Raw genomic sequence first — 23,268 nt, 5'->3', positions numbered from 1 at the left:
TGGACTCGTAGATATCATCGCATTGAATGCGATAGATGAGGCTATCAGTGTCTGTGTATAGAATTTTACAATTTTGAGCGTGCAGGGGAGACATGTACTCGTGATGAAATTCGTACAAACAAATTTTTTATATGTCTAGAATGCACATACCCACATATATCGGTTTGTTGAATTTCACCTCGAGTTTTCGCAATTCAACAGCTATTAAATTTTCCGAAGAAACACTTCTGCTGTGGAAATTCGGTTTCGCGATCATTGCCTCCGCGCCATATCGCCCTTCCCAATGTGTTAAAAGTTTTATGTCCACCTAATTTCGCACATTTTCCATAGTTTTGCCGAATACCGCGTTGTTCATCAATTTGTACAAATTTTTTTCAAAGTCGCTTGTCGCGCATGTTCTAAACCGTGTATTGAGTTCGATGTAATCGCGGAGCCAGGGAGATTGAGCGAATTGAAGCGCGCGGTGTATCTTTGTAATACGAAGACCGTGACTCGTGCACTGCTGCAGGTTGCGATAATGGATAACGTAACGCTTCTTATCATATACCGTCGCGAGTAACTTGTCCTGTCTGCTGCCAGGTGGTTTGGCACGCGTCGGGCAGAACGGTAGATCGGCGTGAGTGTCGTGCAGACGTTGCGGATATTCCAGATCTACCTCGAGAATGTATCCCATGGGCGAATCGACAGCGATCGAAGACACGTAAAAATTTGCGACATCTTCGACCCATTGAAATTTGGCGTATGGTAGGGGCTGGCACATTGCCCATCCGTACAAATTGTTCACGTCAATGCACACCAAGTACGATGACTGTTCCGATGGGTCGTACGATGACATGTACTTGTTATTGGCGTGTGCGTATCTTCCGGAACATTGGCTTAAACCACCACGTATACCGCGTTCGATAAAGATGACCATATCAACGTCTGTGAGCAATTCGAACGTAATTTTGGTATGTTTTAGCATGGCATCCCACGTAAAGCCAGGTAAAGTATAATAATGCGCTGAATCTAATCCATAACTCTTGATACAACTTTCGCGAAAATTTTCAAAAGTATCTGCCAATAACAAGACATCTGTTTTCAAATACAAGTCGCTGTATTCGCCCAAAGTTCTAATCCCGAAACGCTGCCAGACAATCTCGGCGTGCGCGTAATCGCTCTCGGATACAGTCTCACCCGTTAACGAACTGTAGAATGATGAATCGCAATTTAATACATTTTCGCGAGTCTGAGTCAGCCGTATCTTCAACATTTTTTGTGAATGAAATGTACTTTTCTTTCGTTATGGGCAATACGTCAACGCTGCCTTCGAAAGCGGTAGCGATTTCCTCGATAATGAAATGCGAATCGTAGCCGGATAAATTATGGAAAACTATGGGGATGTAAAACGCATTTTTATAATTTAAATTGCACTCCGAATGTGCTGGGCCTCTAAACCGTCCGGATAGATGGCAATGATCGCGAACTCGTACATCTTCAGCCTTGAATGGTTCTTCGCAAATATGACAGTGTGTTGCATCGCGAAATGTCGTCCATTGTTCGGGAGTTAAATCAAGCATGGGAATATTGCTGGTCAGAATGGGTTTGGCGAAGTTTGCAAAATTTTCCAGTTCGTTGACGAACCATGAAACACAATCCGCGTCGCGGCGACATCGATACGTCGACAGTGATGTATCGTACGAGCAATGCATATAATATGCAATGCTGTGCAATTTATGGTGTTGATACGCGCGCAATTTACTATCCATTTCACCCATTCGGTGATTGTCCTCTGTTTTTTCAATGATGCACTCAAGATCGGCGTACACCACGAAGGGGAGCCGCTCCTTCATACACTGGTTGCTGAATATGAGCAGATTGTTTCCTTCGCTGGGCAACAGAATGGCGCAATCATTCATTTGCCCGCAGTCCAGCGAATGGGCCTCCAACTTCTCGGCAGATCCAAAGTAGTGCATGCATCTGCAAAAAATCAAAAATTTTTTATTTAATTTTTTTTTCAACGATATTTTATCAACGTTTCATAAGTTTATATACATACCGATCACAGATGAATTTCTTTGCCTTCTTCTTGCTCAACTGTGCGCTCACCAGCCGGGATAAGTCCTTGATCAGCACAAAGTGCCCTACATCGCCATGCTCATGATTCGGCGTGCAGAGTAGATTGACGTGTCGATCCCTCTTTTGGCTGGTGAGGCGCAGCGGAAAGACCGTCGATCCTTTCTCCATCCCAAAGGTGTACACGTTGACGGAGATGCCGTTCTGCTGCTCAAACTTCCCAAGCTGCTCCAGGGACATTGGAAACTGAATGCCCTGGAGATTTAGCACAGATGCATAGTTGGGGTATGAACTTGAGCGATCAACGCGTATTTCGGCTGGATGGAGAGCTGCGACCACTGCCCACGCGAAACATGCATTGTCCGGGGATTGCACACTAATCGTCGCCTTCTTCAGCGACAATTTCCGAGGCAACTTGAAGTAACACCCGGCACGCAGCGGATTGTACTTATTAACATTGACGGTTAGGTTGAGAATTCTCGTCAATGCCTATCCGCTATCGCGTTCCTGGAACTCTTCCAACGATGCCAGGGTGGGTTCGATGACACATCGTTGGTATCACTCCTGTAGATCGGATGTACCGAAGAGTTCGCAGTTCCGGGTATTGATGCTTTTACAGGCATGTTTGTCCCCTGCCACAAATTCGCCGTTGAACACAGTGTTCACTTTGAGGCTTCGACGTTTCCTCAAAGCGCCCCGCACATGCTCCAGCACAATGGTCCCCGCATCCTGGAGGAAGTTGCGCGGCTCGATATAATTCGAATTTAACACGGCACCAGTTAATACGCGACTATCGAACGCAGTGTCTATTTCGCGCCACAAAAGTCCTGTGCTCGAATGTCCGGCACCTTCATGCACGAAACGTCCGCGCAACGATTATTTTAATCCTTCGAGCTGCGCGATTTGAGTAATCAGCGATTGCTGAACACCGATTGATAATCGCGGGCGTTTCACTCGGCTGTGTTCTGCCAACGATTCGATGCACTCGTTGCACCGTTCTTCCCACGCGAGGTACTCATCGCGTGAAATCAATCGTGCAGATTGATCCAACAATTGACGTTCTACTTGCGCGAATTCTCCCATGGTTGTAAATGGAATATGTCTTAAAAGCGCACTCTAAACTGCACAAAGTCTCAAATCTCTGCAACGTGTTGTGCGGAAAAGAGTGCGCTTTTAAGACTGATACCATTGTTTGGTATCTCTGCCTAACTCTTTTGGCGTACCCCCATCCCTCGAATGCACCGCATGCAAAAACGACGATCCGTCCCAGCATGGTTCTGTGCAGTTTCTGCCGATACAGCATAATTCTTTCTATGATTCGCGCGTATGACGAATTAGCGCGCAAAATCATCTGACACAGTTTCTGCTGACACCGCATAATTCTAACATTCGGCGCTTTCACAGATATTATATTACATTCAACACATGTCGAGACATTTATCCTTGAAGTTGGGGCTCAAATTACATACAATCGTGCGATATGCTGCGATGTTAAGATTGGAAAACATTATGGAGAAATTGGTAGCTTTAAAATAAAATGCTGTGGTGGGGGAGGCAATTGCACCTCTATTTAAGCCGAGCTCTTGGACGCTATTCCATCAATCGCTCAGTAGCCTCAGTGACTTTGACGGAACAGACGGTACTCCATAAAAAATATAGGGCACATCAAAATGTACAAACACAGCTTAAACGATTCATCCTGCGCAGCCGACAGCGATGGTGGGTTTCCAAATAAATGCCAACAACAGCAGCAACAACAACAACATCATCAACAATACAATATGAGGTATGTACACGTTACTATACACTTTTCATTTACTTCATTCACTGTAAACGCAAACGATCGAAGTATCAATTTTATGTACTTGTTTCTTACAGTTCTGGATCCGTATCGCTAAAAACGATGAAAACATCGAAACTATCAATCGTACGGATCCTGGGGCGTGATTATCCACTGACTGCAACAGCTTATAAACGTCTAACTATAAGAATTCGCATTGGTATGGATTTGTGTCACGTCGAGATCGCCATAGCCGACAATAAAGGTAGCGAGTTAAGCTTTTCAATGTCTACGTGGAAGCTCCTGCTACAAAACGAGGTGGACATACTCCAACGATTACGCAGCAACGCAACATCGCCCCAAACTCACATTATAATTGATCATTTACGACTAGAGTTCACGCGTATTCATAATGATCAACTTATTAAAATCACCGATAATCGCGTTGTCATATATATGACTGAAGCCACGATGTGTAAAATATTCGCGTACAATCATTGCATTGAACATATTTATACGTGGCTAACTGAAAATATGTACTCTGTAAGCAGTAAATATGCCACTTTCGTAGGCGTTCCACGTAGCGCTACCACGCCAACAGATTATGTAAAATTAATTTCTGAAAGCGAACACTTCGAACAGCATTCATTGATTGATTGTGAATTGTTAGCATGTGCAATCAATCATATTGTGGATGATGCTCGTAGTAAAAAATGTTAAATTATATTCTTTTAATTTTATATTTGTAACAATATATATATCTTAAACGTATATTATTTCTCCATTTCATTCACCCATCATCCTCCTCGTCACCTAACTTTAAGATTTGGTGACGCTGCATAATTCTTTCTATGATTCGCGCTGCCAAGTGACATCGCCCTGCACGGCTGCTCCAGAGGAGTCGAGTTACGCGAGATCCCGCGAAACGCAGCGACGTTAATTCGGAACGCTTTGAAATACTGTTCGCTTTAGAATGCATGCGATTCTATCCCCTATGTAGTGGTGTCGATTTCCCTCCTAGAATTTTAACTTTAAAGTAATGTTCCGTCTCTTTCCCTCGAAGACGCGGTGTCGAAAATCGCCGATCTTTCCCGACATCGTCCGAAACAATTTCTGATGCATAATGGCTTGGAATACAATTTCTTGGACAGTCCCCACCCTGGGTTAGGTCTGAAAAATTTTTCGGGTGGGCCAGTTCTGAAAGAGATTTTTTTCAAGGGTCAATGCCTCCCTCTGAAAAATTTCCGACGGTGGGCCAGGTCTGGAGAGTCTTCCGCGGCGGTTCGGCCCGATCTGATCCCCTCCACGATTACGGCTTCCCCCACTCCGCGGCTCGTGCGCGCGCACCCGGTCTTCCTCTCCCCGCAGGCCCCGCGCCCATGTTTCTCTACGCCGCGCTCCCCCGCGCGCCCTCACTTCCCCCGCCCCGCGCTCCCCTCGGAGGATCTGGTCGAGAATCCCCATTGTCTTACTACTCACTATGTTACTCCGTACTGGATATAGAGGTCGACCAAGGAAGATGTATCATTCTTCACAACGAAGTGAAGACGACAATCAAACTGAAGAAATCGATGATTATAATGTATTTGCTGATGAGGAAAGGGAAAACAGTGAAATGTTTGCTGGTATAGCTGAAGTTTCAGTCAACGAAGCTTTGAGTAGTGTGGAGAAGGAAGCTTGGGGAAGAGCAATTCAAGCTGAAGTTTCAAGTTTAATTAAAAATGATACTTTTGTGATAGTAAAGTACAAGGATGGGCAGAATGTAGTTGGGTCTCGCATCGTTCTAACAAAGAAACATAGACCAGATGGATCAATTGTCCGCTAAAAAGCCAGAATCGTAGCAAAAGGGTATAGTCAAAGATTTGGAATTGGCTATCATCAAACGTTCGCACCAGTTGCTAGATTAGGCACAATGCCCGATATTTCGAATACAGTAACCAGGTTAGCACAGTTCACTAGTTGTCCAAAGAGGTGGAATATTGTTAAAGCAAAAAGAGTTCTGAGATACCTTGCTGGAACCAAAGATTTAGGACTAGTCTATACTCTGATTATTTATCCACGGCCATCAAACATAACATTCTCACAAATTAAAATAAAAAAGATATATAAAAAAATTATAAAAAGCAAAAAAAATTAAAAGAAAAATAATAAATAAAAAAATAAAAAATAATTTCAAAAAATAAAATAAAATGTTTTAAAAACTAAAAAATTAAAAAAAATTTAAATTAATTAAATTTTTTTTAAATAATAATTTTTTTTAAAAAAATTAAAAAAAATAAGTAAATAAATAAAATTGAAAATATTTTTTTAAATTTTTAAAAAAATTTTAAATATAATTTTAAAAATAATTAAAATAATTTTAAAAAAAATTTAAAAAATTTTAAATTTTTAAAAAAATTAAAAAAAATATAATCAAATTTTAAAAAAAATTTAAATTTCTTTTAAATGCTTTTTAATTTTTTTTAATATTTTAAATTTTTAAAAATTTTTTTTCTTTTTAATTTTTTTTTAAAAAAAAATTTTGTTTTTAATTTAAAACAAAAATTTTTTAATTGTTTTAAAAAAATTTTTCATTCAATTTTTTATTTTTTAATATATATATTTTTAATTTTATTGTTTTAAATTTTCTTTTAACTTTTTTTTTAATTTCTTAAAATTTTTCTTTTATTTTTTTTATATTTTCTTTTAATTTTTTTATAAATTTTTTCAAATTTTTTTTTTAAATTTTTATATAAAAATTTTTTTAATTACTTCATTTTTTAATTTTTTTTTTTAATTTTTAAAAATTTTTTTTTAAATTTTTGTTCTTAAATTTTTGTTTAATTCTTTATTTATTTATTTATGTTAGAGTTTGCAGGTCGGAAAAAGGAAGATACGGCCGCTTGGCGTTCGGGGTCCCACTTTTGTTCAAGCGCACTTGAAAGGGTCTACGGCCAAGGATTCATACCTGCTTCAGGAATAAAATAATTTTTTATTCTTTATCGTTTCGATATGGAAGTGAGACCAATGGATTCCTTGTGTTTTTCCAATGTAAATCATATGTAATTTCATGAAAATCGGACTATTATGAACGAAGACAACTTGACATGATATAAATTGAATCTGGAAAATCACCCTTTAGTGACGCGTATCTGAATTGTCGACGAAGTTCCAGTTTTCGTCTGCGGAGGACAAAACATTGATAGAGGATATATCTAATTAAATATTATGTCCTTTATGATTGCAAGAAGTGAAAGGAAATGTGTGGAGAGAAGTGTCAATTAAATTAAACAGAACAGGTAAACTATTTTCCAACTATACTTATTTCTTTATTATTGCTAATTATATTTATTTATTCTTTCATCACACATGTACGAGGCACTTAGAACTAAAGGAATGTCACTGACATTTTTAAATTTTACAGTTAAGAGCAGGAATGCTTACAATTAGTTTAATCGTTAAATATAATGTTATAAATAATGTAAGTAATTTAACGTTATATCAAAATATCATTTAAAGGCTAGAAAAATTGACAGTGCCAAAGGTATGCCAGTGATTTATTATCTCATGCGCTTCAGTATAAACACCAATTGCTATTAGTAACGAGAATACGAATATTAGTACGAAGAATTTCTCTGAATCTGTTGAGTGACGATAAACTCAATACAGTTTTAATACTATCTTAAATTAATAGTGGTATTCAAAAATTTAACTTGCATTGTATTTAATGCACCTGCTACCAACAAATATGTTACGTTACGCCAAAACAGATGCAGCACGCTGTTTCGTACATATAATCCATCAGATGAATTTACAGAAACAATTAATTTGGGGCGTTCAAAATCATTCGATTATATACGAAAAAAAATTACCCGGTTACAAAAGTCGAAATGTACACGAAAGTGCGTGGAAATCAATAAGCAGCCACATAAAATCAGAAAGTATTATACATAAGAACATAATATAAATATATATTTAAGATAATAAAATAAAATATTATTTCGTTATAGTTTCATATTGGCAAGAAACTTCTCCAGCAAGCGAAATGAACCAGTCTGCGAAAGCGTTACGAATATCCATAGTTTGTTAATTCAGTCTTGCATAGCGTCTTGTCTTATTTATTTTCAACGTGAATGCTTCATCTGCTACTAAAACATTTGGCATCGAAATGTCTGTGCATGTGAGAGATTTAGTAGGCGGCACGTGCAAGCTCTGATCATCAGTAAGCGAAGCTTTTACAAATGTACAATTGGCAAATACTGTTCCATCACTATTCCCTCCATAGGAACCGCTATTTATTGAAATATGCTTGTGACTACTTACAACTGCCATCAATATAATGGAAAATGTTCCTTTATAATTGTAAAATGCCGATCCAGTTTTTGGGAGCAAATATATGCACGCGTTTGCCATCCACTGCGCTAACACATTTCGGGATATTTCACTTTTTGATAAAAGTCGGTTCGTTTTTTTTCCATTTTTCATTATTAAATTTTCACGGCATAAGTTGCCTCTCCAAGGCGAAAACTGATGGCTATTGCACGAAAAGACAATAGTGAATTGAATCTAAAACATTATTTAAAATAAGAAAAAAATAATTAAAATAAACGAATAGTAATTTTGCAATTGAATAATTACGAATGGAAATTCAAAAATCATTCTTCAATATACAATTTGGTTGTGCGGTTAATATAACTGGTTCTCAAACTCATTCTAATTTGATACTTTGACGTCGATCTTTCACGGGACACGTAAATGATTTTCGGACAAATTATATGTTAACTAACCCAACTATGTTTACACAATTAAACTAATCAATTTTTGATACACAAATAACATATAGTTCTAATATAAAAAATTAATTGTACCTGTCCTTCATGCGCGCCGTACTTGGTGGGATGTTAATAACGTGTGATTTTTTATTTATGTTCGGACGCCTCTTTCGACAATGTTCTCTTGCCATTCCACAGCCCCCTCCGGTGAAGTGAAATAGTTCCGAAATCTATCCCGGATGGCAAACCCCTCGGCATTACCAAACCCTCCTACTCCAGCCAATGGCGTCATGTTATTTATTGCCATGCTTGGCTCCAAATGTTGTTGCTGCGCGGGATTGTTGCACATATATTCATCGCGCAACATGTTGTGGAGGCAACATGTTGCGGTTATAATATTATCTGTAGTTTCCGGCAGTACGGCAATTGTTGAAAAAAAAATGCGAAATGTCTGGGACAATATCCCAAATGCATTTTCTGACACCCTACGGGCGCGACAGAGCCGATAATTAAAAAAATTTTTCGACAGATCTTGTGCTGCAACGTTCTTTGGGTATGGTTTCAACATACGTTTTGTGAGGCGAAATGCCTCATCGCCCACAATTACATGAGGGGCTGTAACGTTCGATCCCGGAAGAGGTTTGTCCATTGGAAATTTCATTTTGTCTTCACTTATGGCTTGGCCCATAATTGATTTGGTAAATATACCGCTGTCTCCTTCTTTTCCATACGATCCCACGTCAATGATAATAAATTTGTAATTTGCATCCACCAATGCTAATAATACTATGGAAAAGAAGTTCTTGTAGTTAAAATACAAAGAACCGCTATTGCTTGGGCATTGTATTCGGATGTGTTTCCCGTCAATAGCTCCAACACAATTCGGAAAATTCCATTTGACTAGAAAGTCGGTGGCTATTTTCTCAAAACCTGCAATACTCGGCTGCGGCATAAATAATGGAACTAATTTATTGCACAATTGTTCCAATACGGTGCGTACAATAACACTTATGTAATTTGGTGATATTCGAAACGCAAATGCTAATGATCTATAGGATTCTCCAGTGGCTAGGAACCTGTAAAAAATATATTTTCTAATTATTTCAGCTGGTGATTGTAAGAAGAGATGGAGGAACATATGCGATACATGTAGGAAAATGAAGCGGGGCATCAAGTACGGTACAGGGTCGGCAGCAAAGTACATCTACCTGTAGGTACATGTAGTGTGCAGTGCCATATAGGCACAGAAAAGAATTCAGTACTGTACTGGATGTTTTGACATGGACAGCTCTCGAAACAGAAAAACTGATGGGCAGTATCAGCAAATAATTGGAAGCAGATTGCGACTCCATTGTGATATTTTTTAAAAGTATGTGGATGGCACGCCAAAAATTTCCGCCACACTTAATTGTAGAAACAAAGGCGTTGGTGTTTAAATTGATTAATGATCTCGAAATGGAGTCAGCGCAAGATACATGTGTTTGTGCTTGTGGTATTAGTAAAATACAATAGCCGTGATGTTCCCGAGGTCCCACCGATTCGTACAGAGGATGGTCACCGTGGGGTTTTAGTCAATAAGAATCAGACACTACCTCGGTCTCACACACCGCGAGGTGGAGGTGTTTATAAAGATATCCTCCCGTAAATAGAAAAACGCGTTCGTGCAAGAAACCAACCAAGAGTAACACTGAAAGAGGGGGAGAGAGTGTGACGACGTAAGCGATGACCGAATGCGTGATAGAGTAATTGGCAAAAGGAGAGAGAGAGCGCGCGTAGGTAAAGAAAAAGCGGAATACGGAGAATCGAATGTACGAGAGCGAGGAGAGAATGAACGGGAGAGCATGCAGCGAGCGAAGCGAGAGCGTACAAATCAACGCATGTGCAAATCAGTAGACGGAGAGTGATTATTAAGAGACCATATTTGTATTAACTGTAGTAAAAATATACAACAGCTGTAATAAAATTATGTGACGAAAAAATAAAATATGCTTGTGAAAAATTAACTTGCCTCAATGTCAGGAGCAACTTATCTTCGGGTGAAATTGGCGTCTTGACTCTTGGACACGATTTTTTCTCCAAATCCTTTCCAATATGATTCAAAACGAAATGAACCTGCTCTTTATTTAGGCGAAAAAATTGTCTATACGTTTCCTCGTTATCCACTAAATGGTTTGTTATTAAGATACGAGAATAACCCTCGGTCCTTCGAGTCTGGTACATTGGTTTCACTTCACTTCTATTTCCCCTTTCGAAATATGCTAGCAGAAGCATATCGTCGTCTTCTTCTTCCTGCAGCAACGCACGCAGCAGCAATTTGCGATTCATTATATGAATTTAAATCACTCTATTGTACAGTTCACGTCGCACTGTCACGCCAGCAGGCAATATTTAAAACTGTGCGAACGTCCGTAGATCACAAATTCACAGAGGTGTGTCTCCTTTGAAGACACAAGAACGAGTGTCGTTCTAGCAAAGGTTGGGGAGGTCCTAAGCTAAGGGCAATAAAGTGACTGCATTTATGGCATCCGCTAGGTAGGAGAAACTATGTATTTTAGTGTATCGGGTCTTGGAGTACGCATACCAATTCAAACTTGCGTTTCCATTTCAGAAATGCGAAATAACTAGAGAAAACGAGACATATGTATGTACATGTATGTGTGAACACCTGATTCGACCCGAGTCCCCTGCAAGAAACCAGCATCACCGTCCAGAAGATGTTAGCATATTTCGAAAGGGGAAGTAGAAGTGAAGTGAAACCAATGTACCAGACTCGAAGGACCGAGGGTTATTCTCGTATCTTAATAACAAACCATTTAGTGGATAACGAGGAAACGTATAGACAATTTTTTCGCCTAAATAAAGAGCAGGTTCATTTCGTTTTGAATCATATTGGAAAGGATTTGGAGAAAAAATCGTGTCTAAGAGTCAAGACGCCAATTTCACCGGAAGATAAGTTGCTCCTGACATTGAGGCAAGTTAATTTTTCACAAGCATATTTTATTTTTTCGTCACATAATTTTATTACAGTTGTTGTATATTTTTACTACAGTTAATACAAATATGGTCTCTTAATAATCACGCTCCGTCTACTGATTTGCACATGCGTTGATTTGTACGCTCTCGCTTCGCTCGCTGCATGCTCTCCCGTTCATTCTCTCCTCGCTCTCGTACATTCGATTCTCCCTATTCCGCTTTTTCTTTACCTACGCGCGCGCTCTCTCTCCTTGTGCCAATTACTCTATCACACATTCGGTCATCGCTTACGTCGCCACACTCACCCGCGCTATCATTTGCTACCGGTTCTCTCTCAGTGTCGCTCGTAATTGCTTTCTTGCACGGCGAGTTTTTTTTTTTTTTTAACGTGGGGAAATCTTCATAGACACCTCAGCCTCCTGCGGTGGGAGATCGAGGTAGTGTCGGATTCTTACCGACTAAAACCCCACGATGAATCATCAGGGTTGCCGGGAATGTTTTTGATGGACAAGATTGTCAGTGGAAGGAGACCGACGTGATGATGCCGTGACTTCACTGACACACGCATTAGCACCACTCCTGTAGGTGTTCCCCCTCCATTGCCAATCTTCTCCATCAAGAACATTCCCGGCAACACTGACGGGAGAGCTGGATAAAATGTAATCTAATTATGAATTACAAATTACGATTAAAATGTAATAGTGTAGTTGATTACACATTATTTTTTGTAATCGTTAATTTAGGTAGTTGACCATTTGGTTTCGTCAACTACCTAAATGAACGATTACAGAAAATAATATATAATCAACTACACAATTACATTTTAATCGTAATTTGTAATTCATAATTAGATTACATTTTGTCTAACTGCGACTAATGGTGCCCATCTTCTGCGCGATTCGGGGGGGGGGGCACCCGCACCAGTTCACGGATCTTCTGCTGCTCTATTCTGCAGATCCAGCATTATCTTGAGGACGGATGTCTTTGCCTCCGCCAACAACTTTCGCGGCAATTTTTTGCCCATTACCCCCATACTCTTAAAAAAGATCATGGTCTCGTCATTTACCTCTTCCATGGACATTTGCAATAGCTGTTCTCTTTCCGCAGATCTTGTTGCTATCGTATCCATGAAATTGCGGTATTCGTTCCTGTGCCTTTTCGGCGCTGCATATGAATTGCTGCAAGTTCTTTTTCGGGAAGGAGCGATTGTGTCCTCTTGCGGTGATTCCGGTGATGGAACACCTTCCGAGCAAGTAGCAATTTCTGTTAACTCTACGGGTGCTGAAAAGTCGTTGGTACCGCTGTTGTTATTATTAGGCATATTCCTATTATTTCCTTTTGGGAGTTCCATATTGCTCTGTGTGCTACAATAAAATAAATAAAATAAATTTTTAAAATGTATTTTAGGACTCATCTTGTGTATAAAAAATACTTGCCTTCTCTGAGACGAGACAGTGTTCAAAAACTCTAAAAGTTTCATCAATGCCCACTCTTTTTTGGGCTTCGCTGCCGACCCCGTGCCGTGTTTGTTGGCCCGCTTCTTCTTCATGAAAGACTCGCGAATATTTTTCCACCGCGTTTTACATTCATCAGCTGAAATAGTTAGATAATATATTTTTGAGGGGATTCTTTGCTACTGGAGAAGCATTGAGATCGTTATCATTTGCATTCAAAGTAGATAAGTGTTGTTGAAACAAACGAACAGATTCTTTCCATAAACTAATATTTCCTATTTGAAAGGAAATGCAAAAGGCTTTATAATAAAATGGAACTTTTCAAACTGTTTTGAAGCTATTGATGGAGAGCATTTTCGAATATTGTGTCCACAGAATAGTGAATCCACATAAATATTGAATCCACTACAACTAAAAAGAAAGAAAAAACCTCAAAATTAAGCAAAATACAGAAGGATTGTAATAGCAGTGGTGATGAAAACGGTGAAGACATATGCATTTATGTCCAAGAGTCATATTGTTCTTTGAAATTGAATGAAGGTTGTATACAGTTTACACCTTGTTGTAACTGGTTGGAGGACTGCAGAATTTGATGAGTTTCATTGTTATAAGTGCTAGGGCCAGCATCTAGTATGGTACCCGGTTTTACCCAGGCCATGGGGTAAAATCGTAAAAACGGATCATTTTTTAATGATACGTATTTTTGGTCGCTGAATTTGAATCCGTTGCCCGTTTTGGCCCATCACGTCTAGTTTTCCCGTAAATTGCAAAATACTGTTGTAAACCTGTAAAATGCCATATAAATGCAACATATCCTATTTCCATAAACTTATAACGTCAAACTCTCTAATCTACTAATCCCAAGACCATAAAACATCTAATTTTATATTTCGTTAACCCTGTAAACCCTAAATCCGTATTTACACATATCTCCACAACCCACTACGGGGCGTTTATACCTCAAACGCTGAAATAAATATTTTCAAATTTGCTCAATCTTCAAACTCGTATAACTTCGCCAAAATCCATCCAACGTTGATGAAACAAAGATCATTTTAAAGTTTGAACTTTCTACTTTTCGACGGTTTGAACCGGTTTTATCGAAATGGGTATCCAGGGGGTAAAATCCGCCCTTAAAGGGAAGTGTGCCAAACTGCAAAAAATTCTTCGTGTTTGTCAAGTGCTACGGAGTACAGAAAATATATTGTGCAGTTTCAAAAACAAACATGAAGAAATTATTGCAGCTTGGCACACTCCTCTTTAAGGGCGGATTTTACCCCCTGGATACCCATTTCGATAAAACCGGTTTAAACCGTCGAAAAGTAGAAAGTTCAAACTTTAAAATGATCTTTGTTTCATCAACGTTGGATGGATTTTGGCGAAGTTATACGAGTTTGAAATTGAGCAAATTTGAAAATATTTATTTCAGCGTTTGAGGTATAAACGCCCCGCAGTGGGTTGTGGAGATATGTGTAAATACGGATTTAGGGTTTACAGGGTTAACGAAATATAAAATTAGATGTTTTATGGTCTTGGGATTAGTAGATTAGAGAGTTTGACGTTATAAGTTTATGGAAATAGGATATGTTGCATTTATATGGCATTTTACAGGTTTACAACAGTATTTTGCAATTTACGGGAAAACTAGACGTGATGGGCCAAAACGGGCAACGGATTCAAATTCAGCGATCCAAAATACGCATAGGACAGGTGGTCGAGTTTATGTATTTTAGAAAAAAAATTTGTGGCCCTGTGTTATTTATTTGAATTTTTCTCCTATTAAAAAAATTTGGATCTGTACTATTATTTAAAAAAGAGTTTATTCTAATGAATACCAATTGCAATTACTTTTTTTTACTTAATAATGTCAAAGTTCTGAGATTTTATTCTTAATGTCCCGATTTTGCAATGGTCTCCCCTACTATTCGATGGTATCAATAGCCCCTAGTTGATGGTTGATGCAAATAAATATAATGAAAGAATACTTTACATGTTCTTTTTACTGTGGTGGCCACATCTTCCCACACGTTATCTTTCAGCACATAGTCCTTATGAGCGTTGACACCAGCATTGTAAATGGCAGGATAAGCTGATACACAATGTATCAGCGTCTCGTCTTCCAGAGTTGAAAATTTTACCTTCAAGGTGGGCATTGTAGGTGCACTAACACAACACTGTGATACGTCAAACTGGCAAACACTTCCCGTATGTACTAAGTATACAGAAGTGTTTTCTGTACTAACCAACTATCACTGTGAGTCGCAGTTTAAATAGTATTTCCTTCAGGGTACGCCTTTTTGAGGTTCAAATCTTATTGGTCGCGAGACATTCCAGCTTTGCAAATCGTACGCGTGGAGGTGGAAAAATATATCTATACAATAAGAACGGGATTTTCTGTGTTTTCCCCGGGTGTGAGTCCCATGATGTAGCCATATGCACGAAGCCTTAAAACGGATTGTTAGCGGGTCACGGTTTACCACCATTTAACGACACTAGCCGTTTGGGCTCCAACACGCTATAAAGTAGTTAAAAATCATGTACCAAATAACTTGTAGTACTGCAGGACAGTCTTTAGGATTAATTTTCAGTGGCCTATCTTTTCTTGCAACTAAAGGTAGGGTTCCACTAGTGCAACGGCGCGCCGCGCACGACGTTTGCGTCCACTTGAAAGGGTCTAATTTATGAGTCTCCGCGCAAGAAATGGGCCGATGCTCTGCCAGGCACGCACGCGGATGCTTGGCGCGCACGTCGAAGATAGTGGAAATTCTAGCCTGCTTTTCTTGCGTTCTTTATCTACATAAAGCTAACGCTGGCGGTTGGGTCAGTAGCCGAAACAACATCTTCACACTTCATACTACTTGAGAGGTTTGAAGTAGAGCTATTCGACTATTCGACTATTCGAATATTCGAATAATTCGAATAATTTCGAATACGAATAATTTCTTCGAATATTCGAATATTCGGATCTATCGAATTATGCGATTGTGCCGAAAAATAACGTCCACCATAATGTACCAATATGTACCCATACCACCCGGAGTTCATACAGTACAATGTTCCTTCTTTAAACTATTTTATATTTTTTATTTTAATATTTAAAGAAGAGAAAGTTTAAAAATTATTTTAATTATGATACACACATTGGGAACACCCCTCCTTAAAGAGAGGGGACTTGCCCCCTGCGAATTCGGCGACGGAGGACGAACCTTCATCCTCTTGAAGTAATCGATGAGGAAAACCTCGCATCTGGTTGCCAAAAATTATTGTGGCTGATCGGCCAGAGTGCCTCGCCAGAGTCGCGATTTATGACCATATTGTCCCGCGCGGCGGTTAATAGCAGTACCTACGTCCAGGTCCGAAGCCATCGTGCGTACTACCCACCGAGAGACCAATATACGGATTAACTCATTCTGAGACTGAAGAATGCCTAAAATTATTACAGACGGCATTACGTTCTTGACTGCCCTTTAGAAATGCTGGCAAACGTTCTTGGGATTATCGGTCGAAAACAACGAATGAATTCCCGCTTGGCTCCGATTTCCCTTTTGCCCCAACGCACAGTGGGCGTCAATCTCAAGAATAGAGAAAAAATTCAACGTGCCACTTTTTCTAATCAAAATGTCGAATCTTATGAAGCTACTTTATAAAACACTATTCCTGGATCTGAAGAAATCGATGAGAAGTTTAAAACATCTTCATTTGTATTGTAATGACAAAATGTTGAGCGTACAATCTTTCCTTCACTTGTAAAACCTTTGTTTCTGGCATCTTGGGTCCCGTCACAAAATTAGGCGATTGGAAGGTTGCCCAAATATTGTATAATTACGTATGAATGTATTAACACTTTATGAACAGTATTTGGTATATAGGATAACATGTATACAGGTTTGCAAATATTTCTGCACTTTCCATAGTATATTGATATATTTATCAAATTGTTCTAGTTTTTTGGGAATTGTTGACTTAATTTTTCTAAATAACGGCAATCTTCCGTATGAGTTGTACATTAATACTTTTTTTTACGAACTTCCTTAATTATATTCGGCAGTTTCAGTGCGAAAAATGTGATGCTGTTTAATTTTTCCCTATTTATTGGGATTCAGCCTCACTCTACGACATAGAATACAGGGAATTACTCCATTATTGGTAAATATTGCCAAATCTTGTTTTCGCAGTTGCAAAGCCAAATATATGTTTATTATAAAACAAAAATGAAATTTGCTAGGAAATTCCCGGAGGGTAACTAAAATGACGATAATTGCTAATATTTCTTCAATGGGTTTCTTATTGAAAAGAAGAGTATGTAACTAATTCTTTGTTATTGCTTACCAAAAACGATACTACTCATTTCGGTTCCCAAAAAATTTGTGTCTTTTATATCATCAAAACTTAAAAGACCCAATTCAAAATTTTACATAAGAAAAAGCATACAAACTTTGACACGTGTTTACACACAGATCATATGTAGACGCCACGATATTTTTCCCTTTTTTAGGAGTTACAAGAAATATATAAAAAAAGCATAATCCCATAACTTTTGAATTCTGTCTTGTTTCCTTATCTTTGGGATTCTGTCCCACTGTGCCGCTGGATCGCAGCGCGGCTGCGGCTATGACTCAGTTTGGAGGAGTCGAGCGGTTTGTCACCGTGGCTAGCCGCGCGGCTAGTAGATTCCGCCATTATGGCGGAAAACAGACACTCATCGCATTGTGTTGTCTCTCGAGTAGCCTAGGTTGCTGCTGTAGCAGACGCGCGGCCGCGGCCGCTCGAAAACGCGGCTAGGAGAACGGTTACATGCTTCTCCATAAGAGCGGTGCTTAAGATTTGGCCGCCGCCGACCGCGCCATGGAGACTCCACCTTTAGAAAGTACAATTTGGAAAACGTTAAGACGTACACCCCGCGCGTGTCGCTAGGTAGGGACGAGTACAGAGAGGGGATCCAGAGGTCGCCGTCTGGAGGGAGTCCCAGGGCATCAAGGCAGCGTTTTCACGTCTGCCTGGTGCATCCGCAATGTATGTTGCTATATCTCCAACAATTTATTTTGTAATTTTTTAAAACAAAATTTTGATAATTTTTAAAATTTTTTATAAATTTTTTTTTTATTTTTTTTTATTTTTTTTATATTTTAAAATTTTTTTTTAAATTATTTTAAAATTTTTTTAATAAAATTATTTTTAAATTTTTTTATAAAATTAAAAAAAAAATTTTTTAATTCGTTTTTAAAAATTGTTTTTTATTTTCTTAATTGTTTTTTTTTTATTTTTTGTTTAAATTTTATGTATTTTTTTAAAATTTTATTTGTTTTATTTTTTCTTTTTAAAAATATTTAAAAAAAAATTTTTAATTCCTTTTAAAAATTGTTCTTAATTCCTTTTAAAAATTGTTTTTTATTCTTTGCTTTAATTTTATTTATTTCTTTTTTTTAAATATTATTTGTTTATTTCTTTTTTTAAAATTATATTTGTTTATTTGCTTTTTTAAAATTTAAAATTTTTTTTTTATTTTAGTTTTTACTTATTTTTTCCTTCTTTATTTTTTAAAATTTATTTTTATTTTTTTTAAATTTTTTTTGTTTAATTTTTTTATAATATTTTTTAAAAAAATTATATTTTTTTTGTTAATTTTTTAAAACATTAAAAATTTTTTTTAATTATATAATTTTTTTAAAAAATTTTCTAAATTATTTTAAATTTTTTCTAAATTATTTTAAAAATTAAAATTTTTTTTTTTAATTTTTTAATTTTTTTTTTAAATTTTTTAAATAAATTTTAAAAAATTTTTTTTAAATTTTTTAAATAAATTTTAAAAAATTTTTTTTAAATTTTTTAAATAAATTTTTTCTAATTTTTTTAAAATTAAAAAAAAAATTAATTTTTAGAAAAAAATTTCCTTTTTAATTTTTAAATTTTTTTTTAATATTTTAAAAAATGTTAAAATATTAAAAAAAGAAATATTTTTTTAAAAAAATTAAAAGAAGTTGAAGTAAAAATATATTAAAAAATAATTTTTTATTTAAATTTAAAAAAAAAATTAACAAAAATTTTTTTTGGAAGGATGAAAAGAAAACAAATTACAATTTTTTAAATTTAAAAATAATTTAGAAAAATATTTAAAATAATTTTTAAAAAATTTAAAAGAAAATTTGAAAAATTAAAAAAATTTAAAAAATTGAAAAATTTTTTTTTTTAAATATTAAAAAATTTATAAAAAAATTAAACAAAATTTTTTTTTAATTTTAAAAAAAAATTAACAAACTTATTAAAAAGAAAAAAATTATTAAAATTTTTTTTTTAAAATTAACAAAAAATTTTTTTTAGAAAAATTAAACAGAAAAAAATATAGAAAAAATGTAGAAAATTTTTTTTTTAAAAAAATTAAAAAATTAACAAAAAAATATAATTTTTTTCGTTTATTAATAAAACAAAATTTTTTAAAATTTAAAAAAAAAATTAATTTTTTAAAAAATTAAAATAAGAACTATAAAATTTTTTTAAATAATTTTTTTTAAAGAATTAAAAAAATTAAAATGCAAATATTCTAACAAAATAAAATAAAAAATTTAAAAATTTAAAAATATAAAAAAAATAAAATAATATTAAAAGAAAATTTGAAAATGAGAATTTTAAAAAAATTTTAAACAATAAAATTAAAAATAATTTTTTTTAAAAAAGTGGAAGAGAAAATTTTTTTAATTTAAAAAAAATGAAATTAAAAGAAATAATAAATTTAAAAAAAATTTAAATTGTAACGTCCCACGATTTTTCGCGCGTTTCCTATTCCCAATTCCACTAGTAAACCTCAAAATCACTCCACTAAAGTCTATCAAACTCAACTCCTACCCCATCTCCTCAATCACCGATCACCTTGATGTTGCACCTTAGCGGTCAACAACACAGGATGATCAATACAAACCTCCACCTCGCTGATGTACCTTAGCGGTCCCCATCACGAGATGATCGTTTCAAAACCCTCTTCGCCTATTCGTCTTACAAGGCACGAATCATTCCCTCCAAAAACAAATTCAAACAAGTCCCTCATTACAAATCCCTCTTAAATCGAGACCAAGTCTCAACCCCCTCTTTACGACTCATGAAGTCCAAGCCACTCTAATAACCCCTTTCCCGTAAAACACCCGAAATCCATTCGATGAGTTGAGTATCTCTTTTCGCAGTCATAAAAACCCCAGAAACCTAATTGCGACGTATATTTGGCGTACGTGACATAAATACGTCTATTAATAGACGTACCGTTTGTAAAAACCCCGGAAGTCCTACTGCGTCTTAAACCGAAATGTGTCAAGGTCTTTACCGCGCGTACCCCACAATACTCCTGTGAAAGTACATAAATATGAGGTCCTGACAGGCCGAGTCCTCTTTCTTCGACAGAAACCTCTTCGGTAGAAGGCTTTCTTGAAAAGTATATCTTAAAAGTGTTAATATTAAACTCAGTGTTCGACGATCACCGTAAGCCATTTATATTACTTAATATTATTGTGCATATCACCACCATACCATACTATTCTATTATTTTGTTTATAACTGCTTATCGCAATCTTACTATTCAATTATTTCGTTTATAACTGCTTATCGCAATCTTACTATTCTATTATAACTGCTTATCGCAATCTTATCATATTATTATTATTAACGATCATTATTAAACGACTTATATTGTATCTCATGTCCATATATATATATTAAATGTTATAACCATATTACAAATATTGTGCCAATGCTAAAAGCCCCCTCGCACGATTATAATAACCGATTAACGAAGTTAATAAATCGCTTTGTTTAAAATCTTGCTTCAAGTTGTTTGTGTTCAACCATTAGTTACGAACGTACTAAGATACAAACCAACGAGTCGGCGAAACAGCTGATCGCGGATCGCGAACTAGAGAACAGTGACAGTGTTTACTAACATTCCCTTGCATAGCTGCACGTATAGACGAATTTCTCAAGAAATATTACGAGGAAACTTTTTGTGCCTATGCAACGGTAAATCTGATATTACGTAAACCAAAACAAAGTGCTAACGGGTGTTCCCCAAATACGCTCTAGCTTTTAAACTTCCCTGGTCGACTAGTGTGCTGGATTATAGATTCGCGCCTGGCGTTCCTCCCTGTAAAACGATTAGTGTGCTGGATTATAGATTCGCGCCTGAATTCCTTCAAAATCCTCAGTGTGCTGGATTCAAGATTCGCGCCTGACGTTCCTCTCCTTCAAAACCCTCAGTGTGCTGGATTCAAGATTCGCGCCTGACGTTCCTCTCCTTCCAAACCCTCAGTGTGCTGGATTATAGATTCGCGCCTGAATTCCTTTCAAACCCTCAGTGTGCTGGATTATAGATTCGCGCCTGAATTCCTTTCAAACCCTCAGTGTGCTGGATTCAAGATTCGCGCCTAAGTTCCTTCCAAACCCTCAGTGTGACGGATTTAATATTCGCGCCTGGTCTTCCCCCAAAAATCTCAGAGTGCTGGATTTTAGATTCGCGCCTGTCTTTCTCCTTTCCTAATGTCATCGTACCCAAAAGACCTCACCCGGGACGTGACAAAATAATTTTTAAAAAAATTAAAATTTTTTAAAAATATAATAACGAAAAGAATATTAAAAAATTAAAAAAAATTTCTTTTAAAAAATTAAAACAAAATTTAAAAAATTTAAAAGACATAAAAGTTTTTAAAAATATATATATGTAAAAAAATTAAAGAAAAAAAATATAAAAAAATTTTAAAAAATTAAAAAAAAATTAAAAAGAATTTCAAAGAAAATTTTTTAAAAATTTCAAACAAAAATTTAAAAAAATTTAAAAAAAATTAAAAAGAATTTCAAAGAAAAATTTAAAAAAATTAAAAAAAAAATTAAAAAGAATTTTAAAAAAATTAAAAAGAAAATAAAATAAAAGAAAATAAAAAAGAAATAATGATTTTTTTTTGAAAATATTAAATAAAAATTAAAATAAAAATATATAAAAAAATTAACAAAAAATTTTTTTAGAAAAATTAAAAACAAAAAGTAATTTTAAAAATTTTTTAAAAATAAAAATAAATTTATACAAAAATTAAACAAAATTTATTTTGAAAAAAAATTAAAAAAAAAAATTAAAAATTTAAAAAAAAAATTTTAAAAAATTTAAAAAAAATTAAAAAAAAGATGTTACAAATTTTTTTAAAAAAATATTTAAAAGATTAAAAAATTAAAAAAAAATAACAAAAATAAATAATTTTTTTTTAAAAAAAATTAATAAATTTAAAAAAAAAATTTATAAATTTTTTTTATAAAAATTAATAAAATTAATAATTTTTTTTTAATTTAAAAAAATGTTTTGAAGAAACAACAAAAAATAAATTAATTTGTTTTCAAAAAAATTAAAAAAAATTGATTCATTTTTTTTTTAAATTAAAAAAATTGATACATTTTTTTAAAAAAAAATAAAAAAATTAATAATTTTTTTATGCTGAGATTTGGCACACTTGACACCGTGTTCATATCCCGCGCCGCAGCGTATACATACGTAAGGCGCTGCATGCGTGTGGGTAGTGTGAACGTTTCCCCCTCTTGATACCGTTTTACTTCTTCTTCGTCGTTGTCCCGTTTTCGTCTATTGATCACCTTTTATAGTTCATAAGAGTATTATAATTGCTTATAATAAATTACATTTATACTCAACAAGGTTATGGGCCCAGGTAACGTAAAGAAAGACAAACATATTGTATATGTAGAGACGTTTATAATTGGGCATTGGAAGAGAAAAGCGTGGTATGTAAAAGTGAGGTTATGTGCCTAGACACCACGTGGGGACAAATCAAATCGAAACGTAAAAGGCAAGGTACATAGAAATAAAAAAATGGCATCCTTTTCGCAATCAGTTGACCGAATTTATAAACTAAATGGAAGCAATTATCAATCGTGAAAATTCAACATGAAAATGGCGTTAGTACAGCGGGAATTATGGCATCACGTAACCAAAAGGACAATCAAGCCGGAGGATAACGATGCGGAGGAATTGGAACGCTATAACCGCAAAGAAGAAAAAGCATTGGCCGCCATCGCTCTAAGTGTGGAACATGATCAACAAGGACATATAATTGTTTGCGAAACGGCATCCGACGCATGGGAGGCTTTAAAAAGAATTTTTGAACCGAAGTCACGAGCAAGAATTTTGCAATTAAGAAAACAAATAGTATCAATACACCTGGAACCTGATAAACCATGACATTGTACCTCGGACGAATTAAAGCATGTTGTGACAGCC

The 23,268-nt window shown here is 35.6% G+C and overlaps 1 pseudogene across 1 annotated transcript; it reads right to left on the bottom strand.

Annotated features, from left to right (window-relative positions):
- Window positions 1-1,172: 1,172 nt before the first annotated feature.
- On the bottom strand, window positions 1,173-3,138 carry LOC143378054 (uncharacterized; annotated as a pseudogene). The gene is made up of 2 exons (XR_013087484.1): window positions 2,039-3,138; window positions 1,173-1,959 (listed from the first exon to the last, which is right to left on the bottom strand). The product of XR_013087484.1 is annotated as an uncharacterized LOC143378054 (transcript).
- Window positions 3,139-23,268: the final 20,130 nt, after the last annotated feature.

The sequence above is a fragment of the Andrena cerasifolii genome, unplaced genomic scaffold (genome assembly GCF_050908995.1).
Source record: "Andrena cerasifolii isolate SP2316 unplaced genomic scaffold, iyAndCera1_principal scaffold0039, whole genome shotgun sequence".
NCBI lineage: Eukaryota > Metazoa > Arthropoda > Insecta > Hymenoptera > Andrenidae > Andrena > Andrena cerasifolii.
The sequence above is the reverse complement of the archived record's forward strand: the minus strand, read 5'-3'. Positions and strand labels throughout refer to the sequence as shown.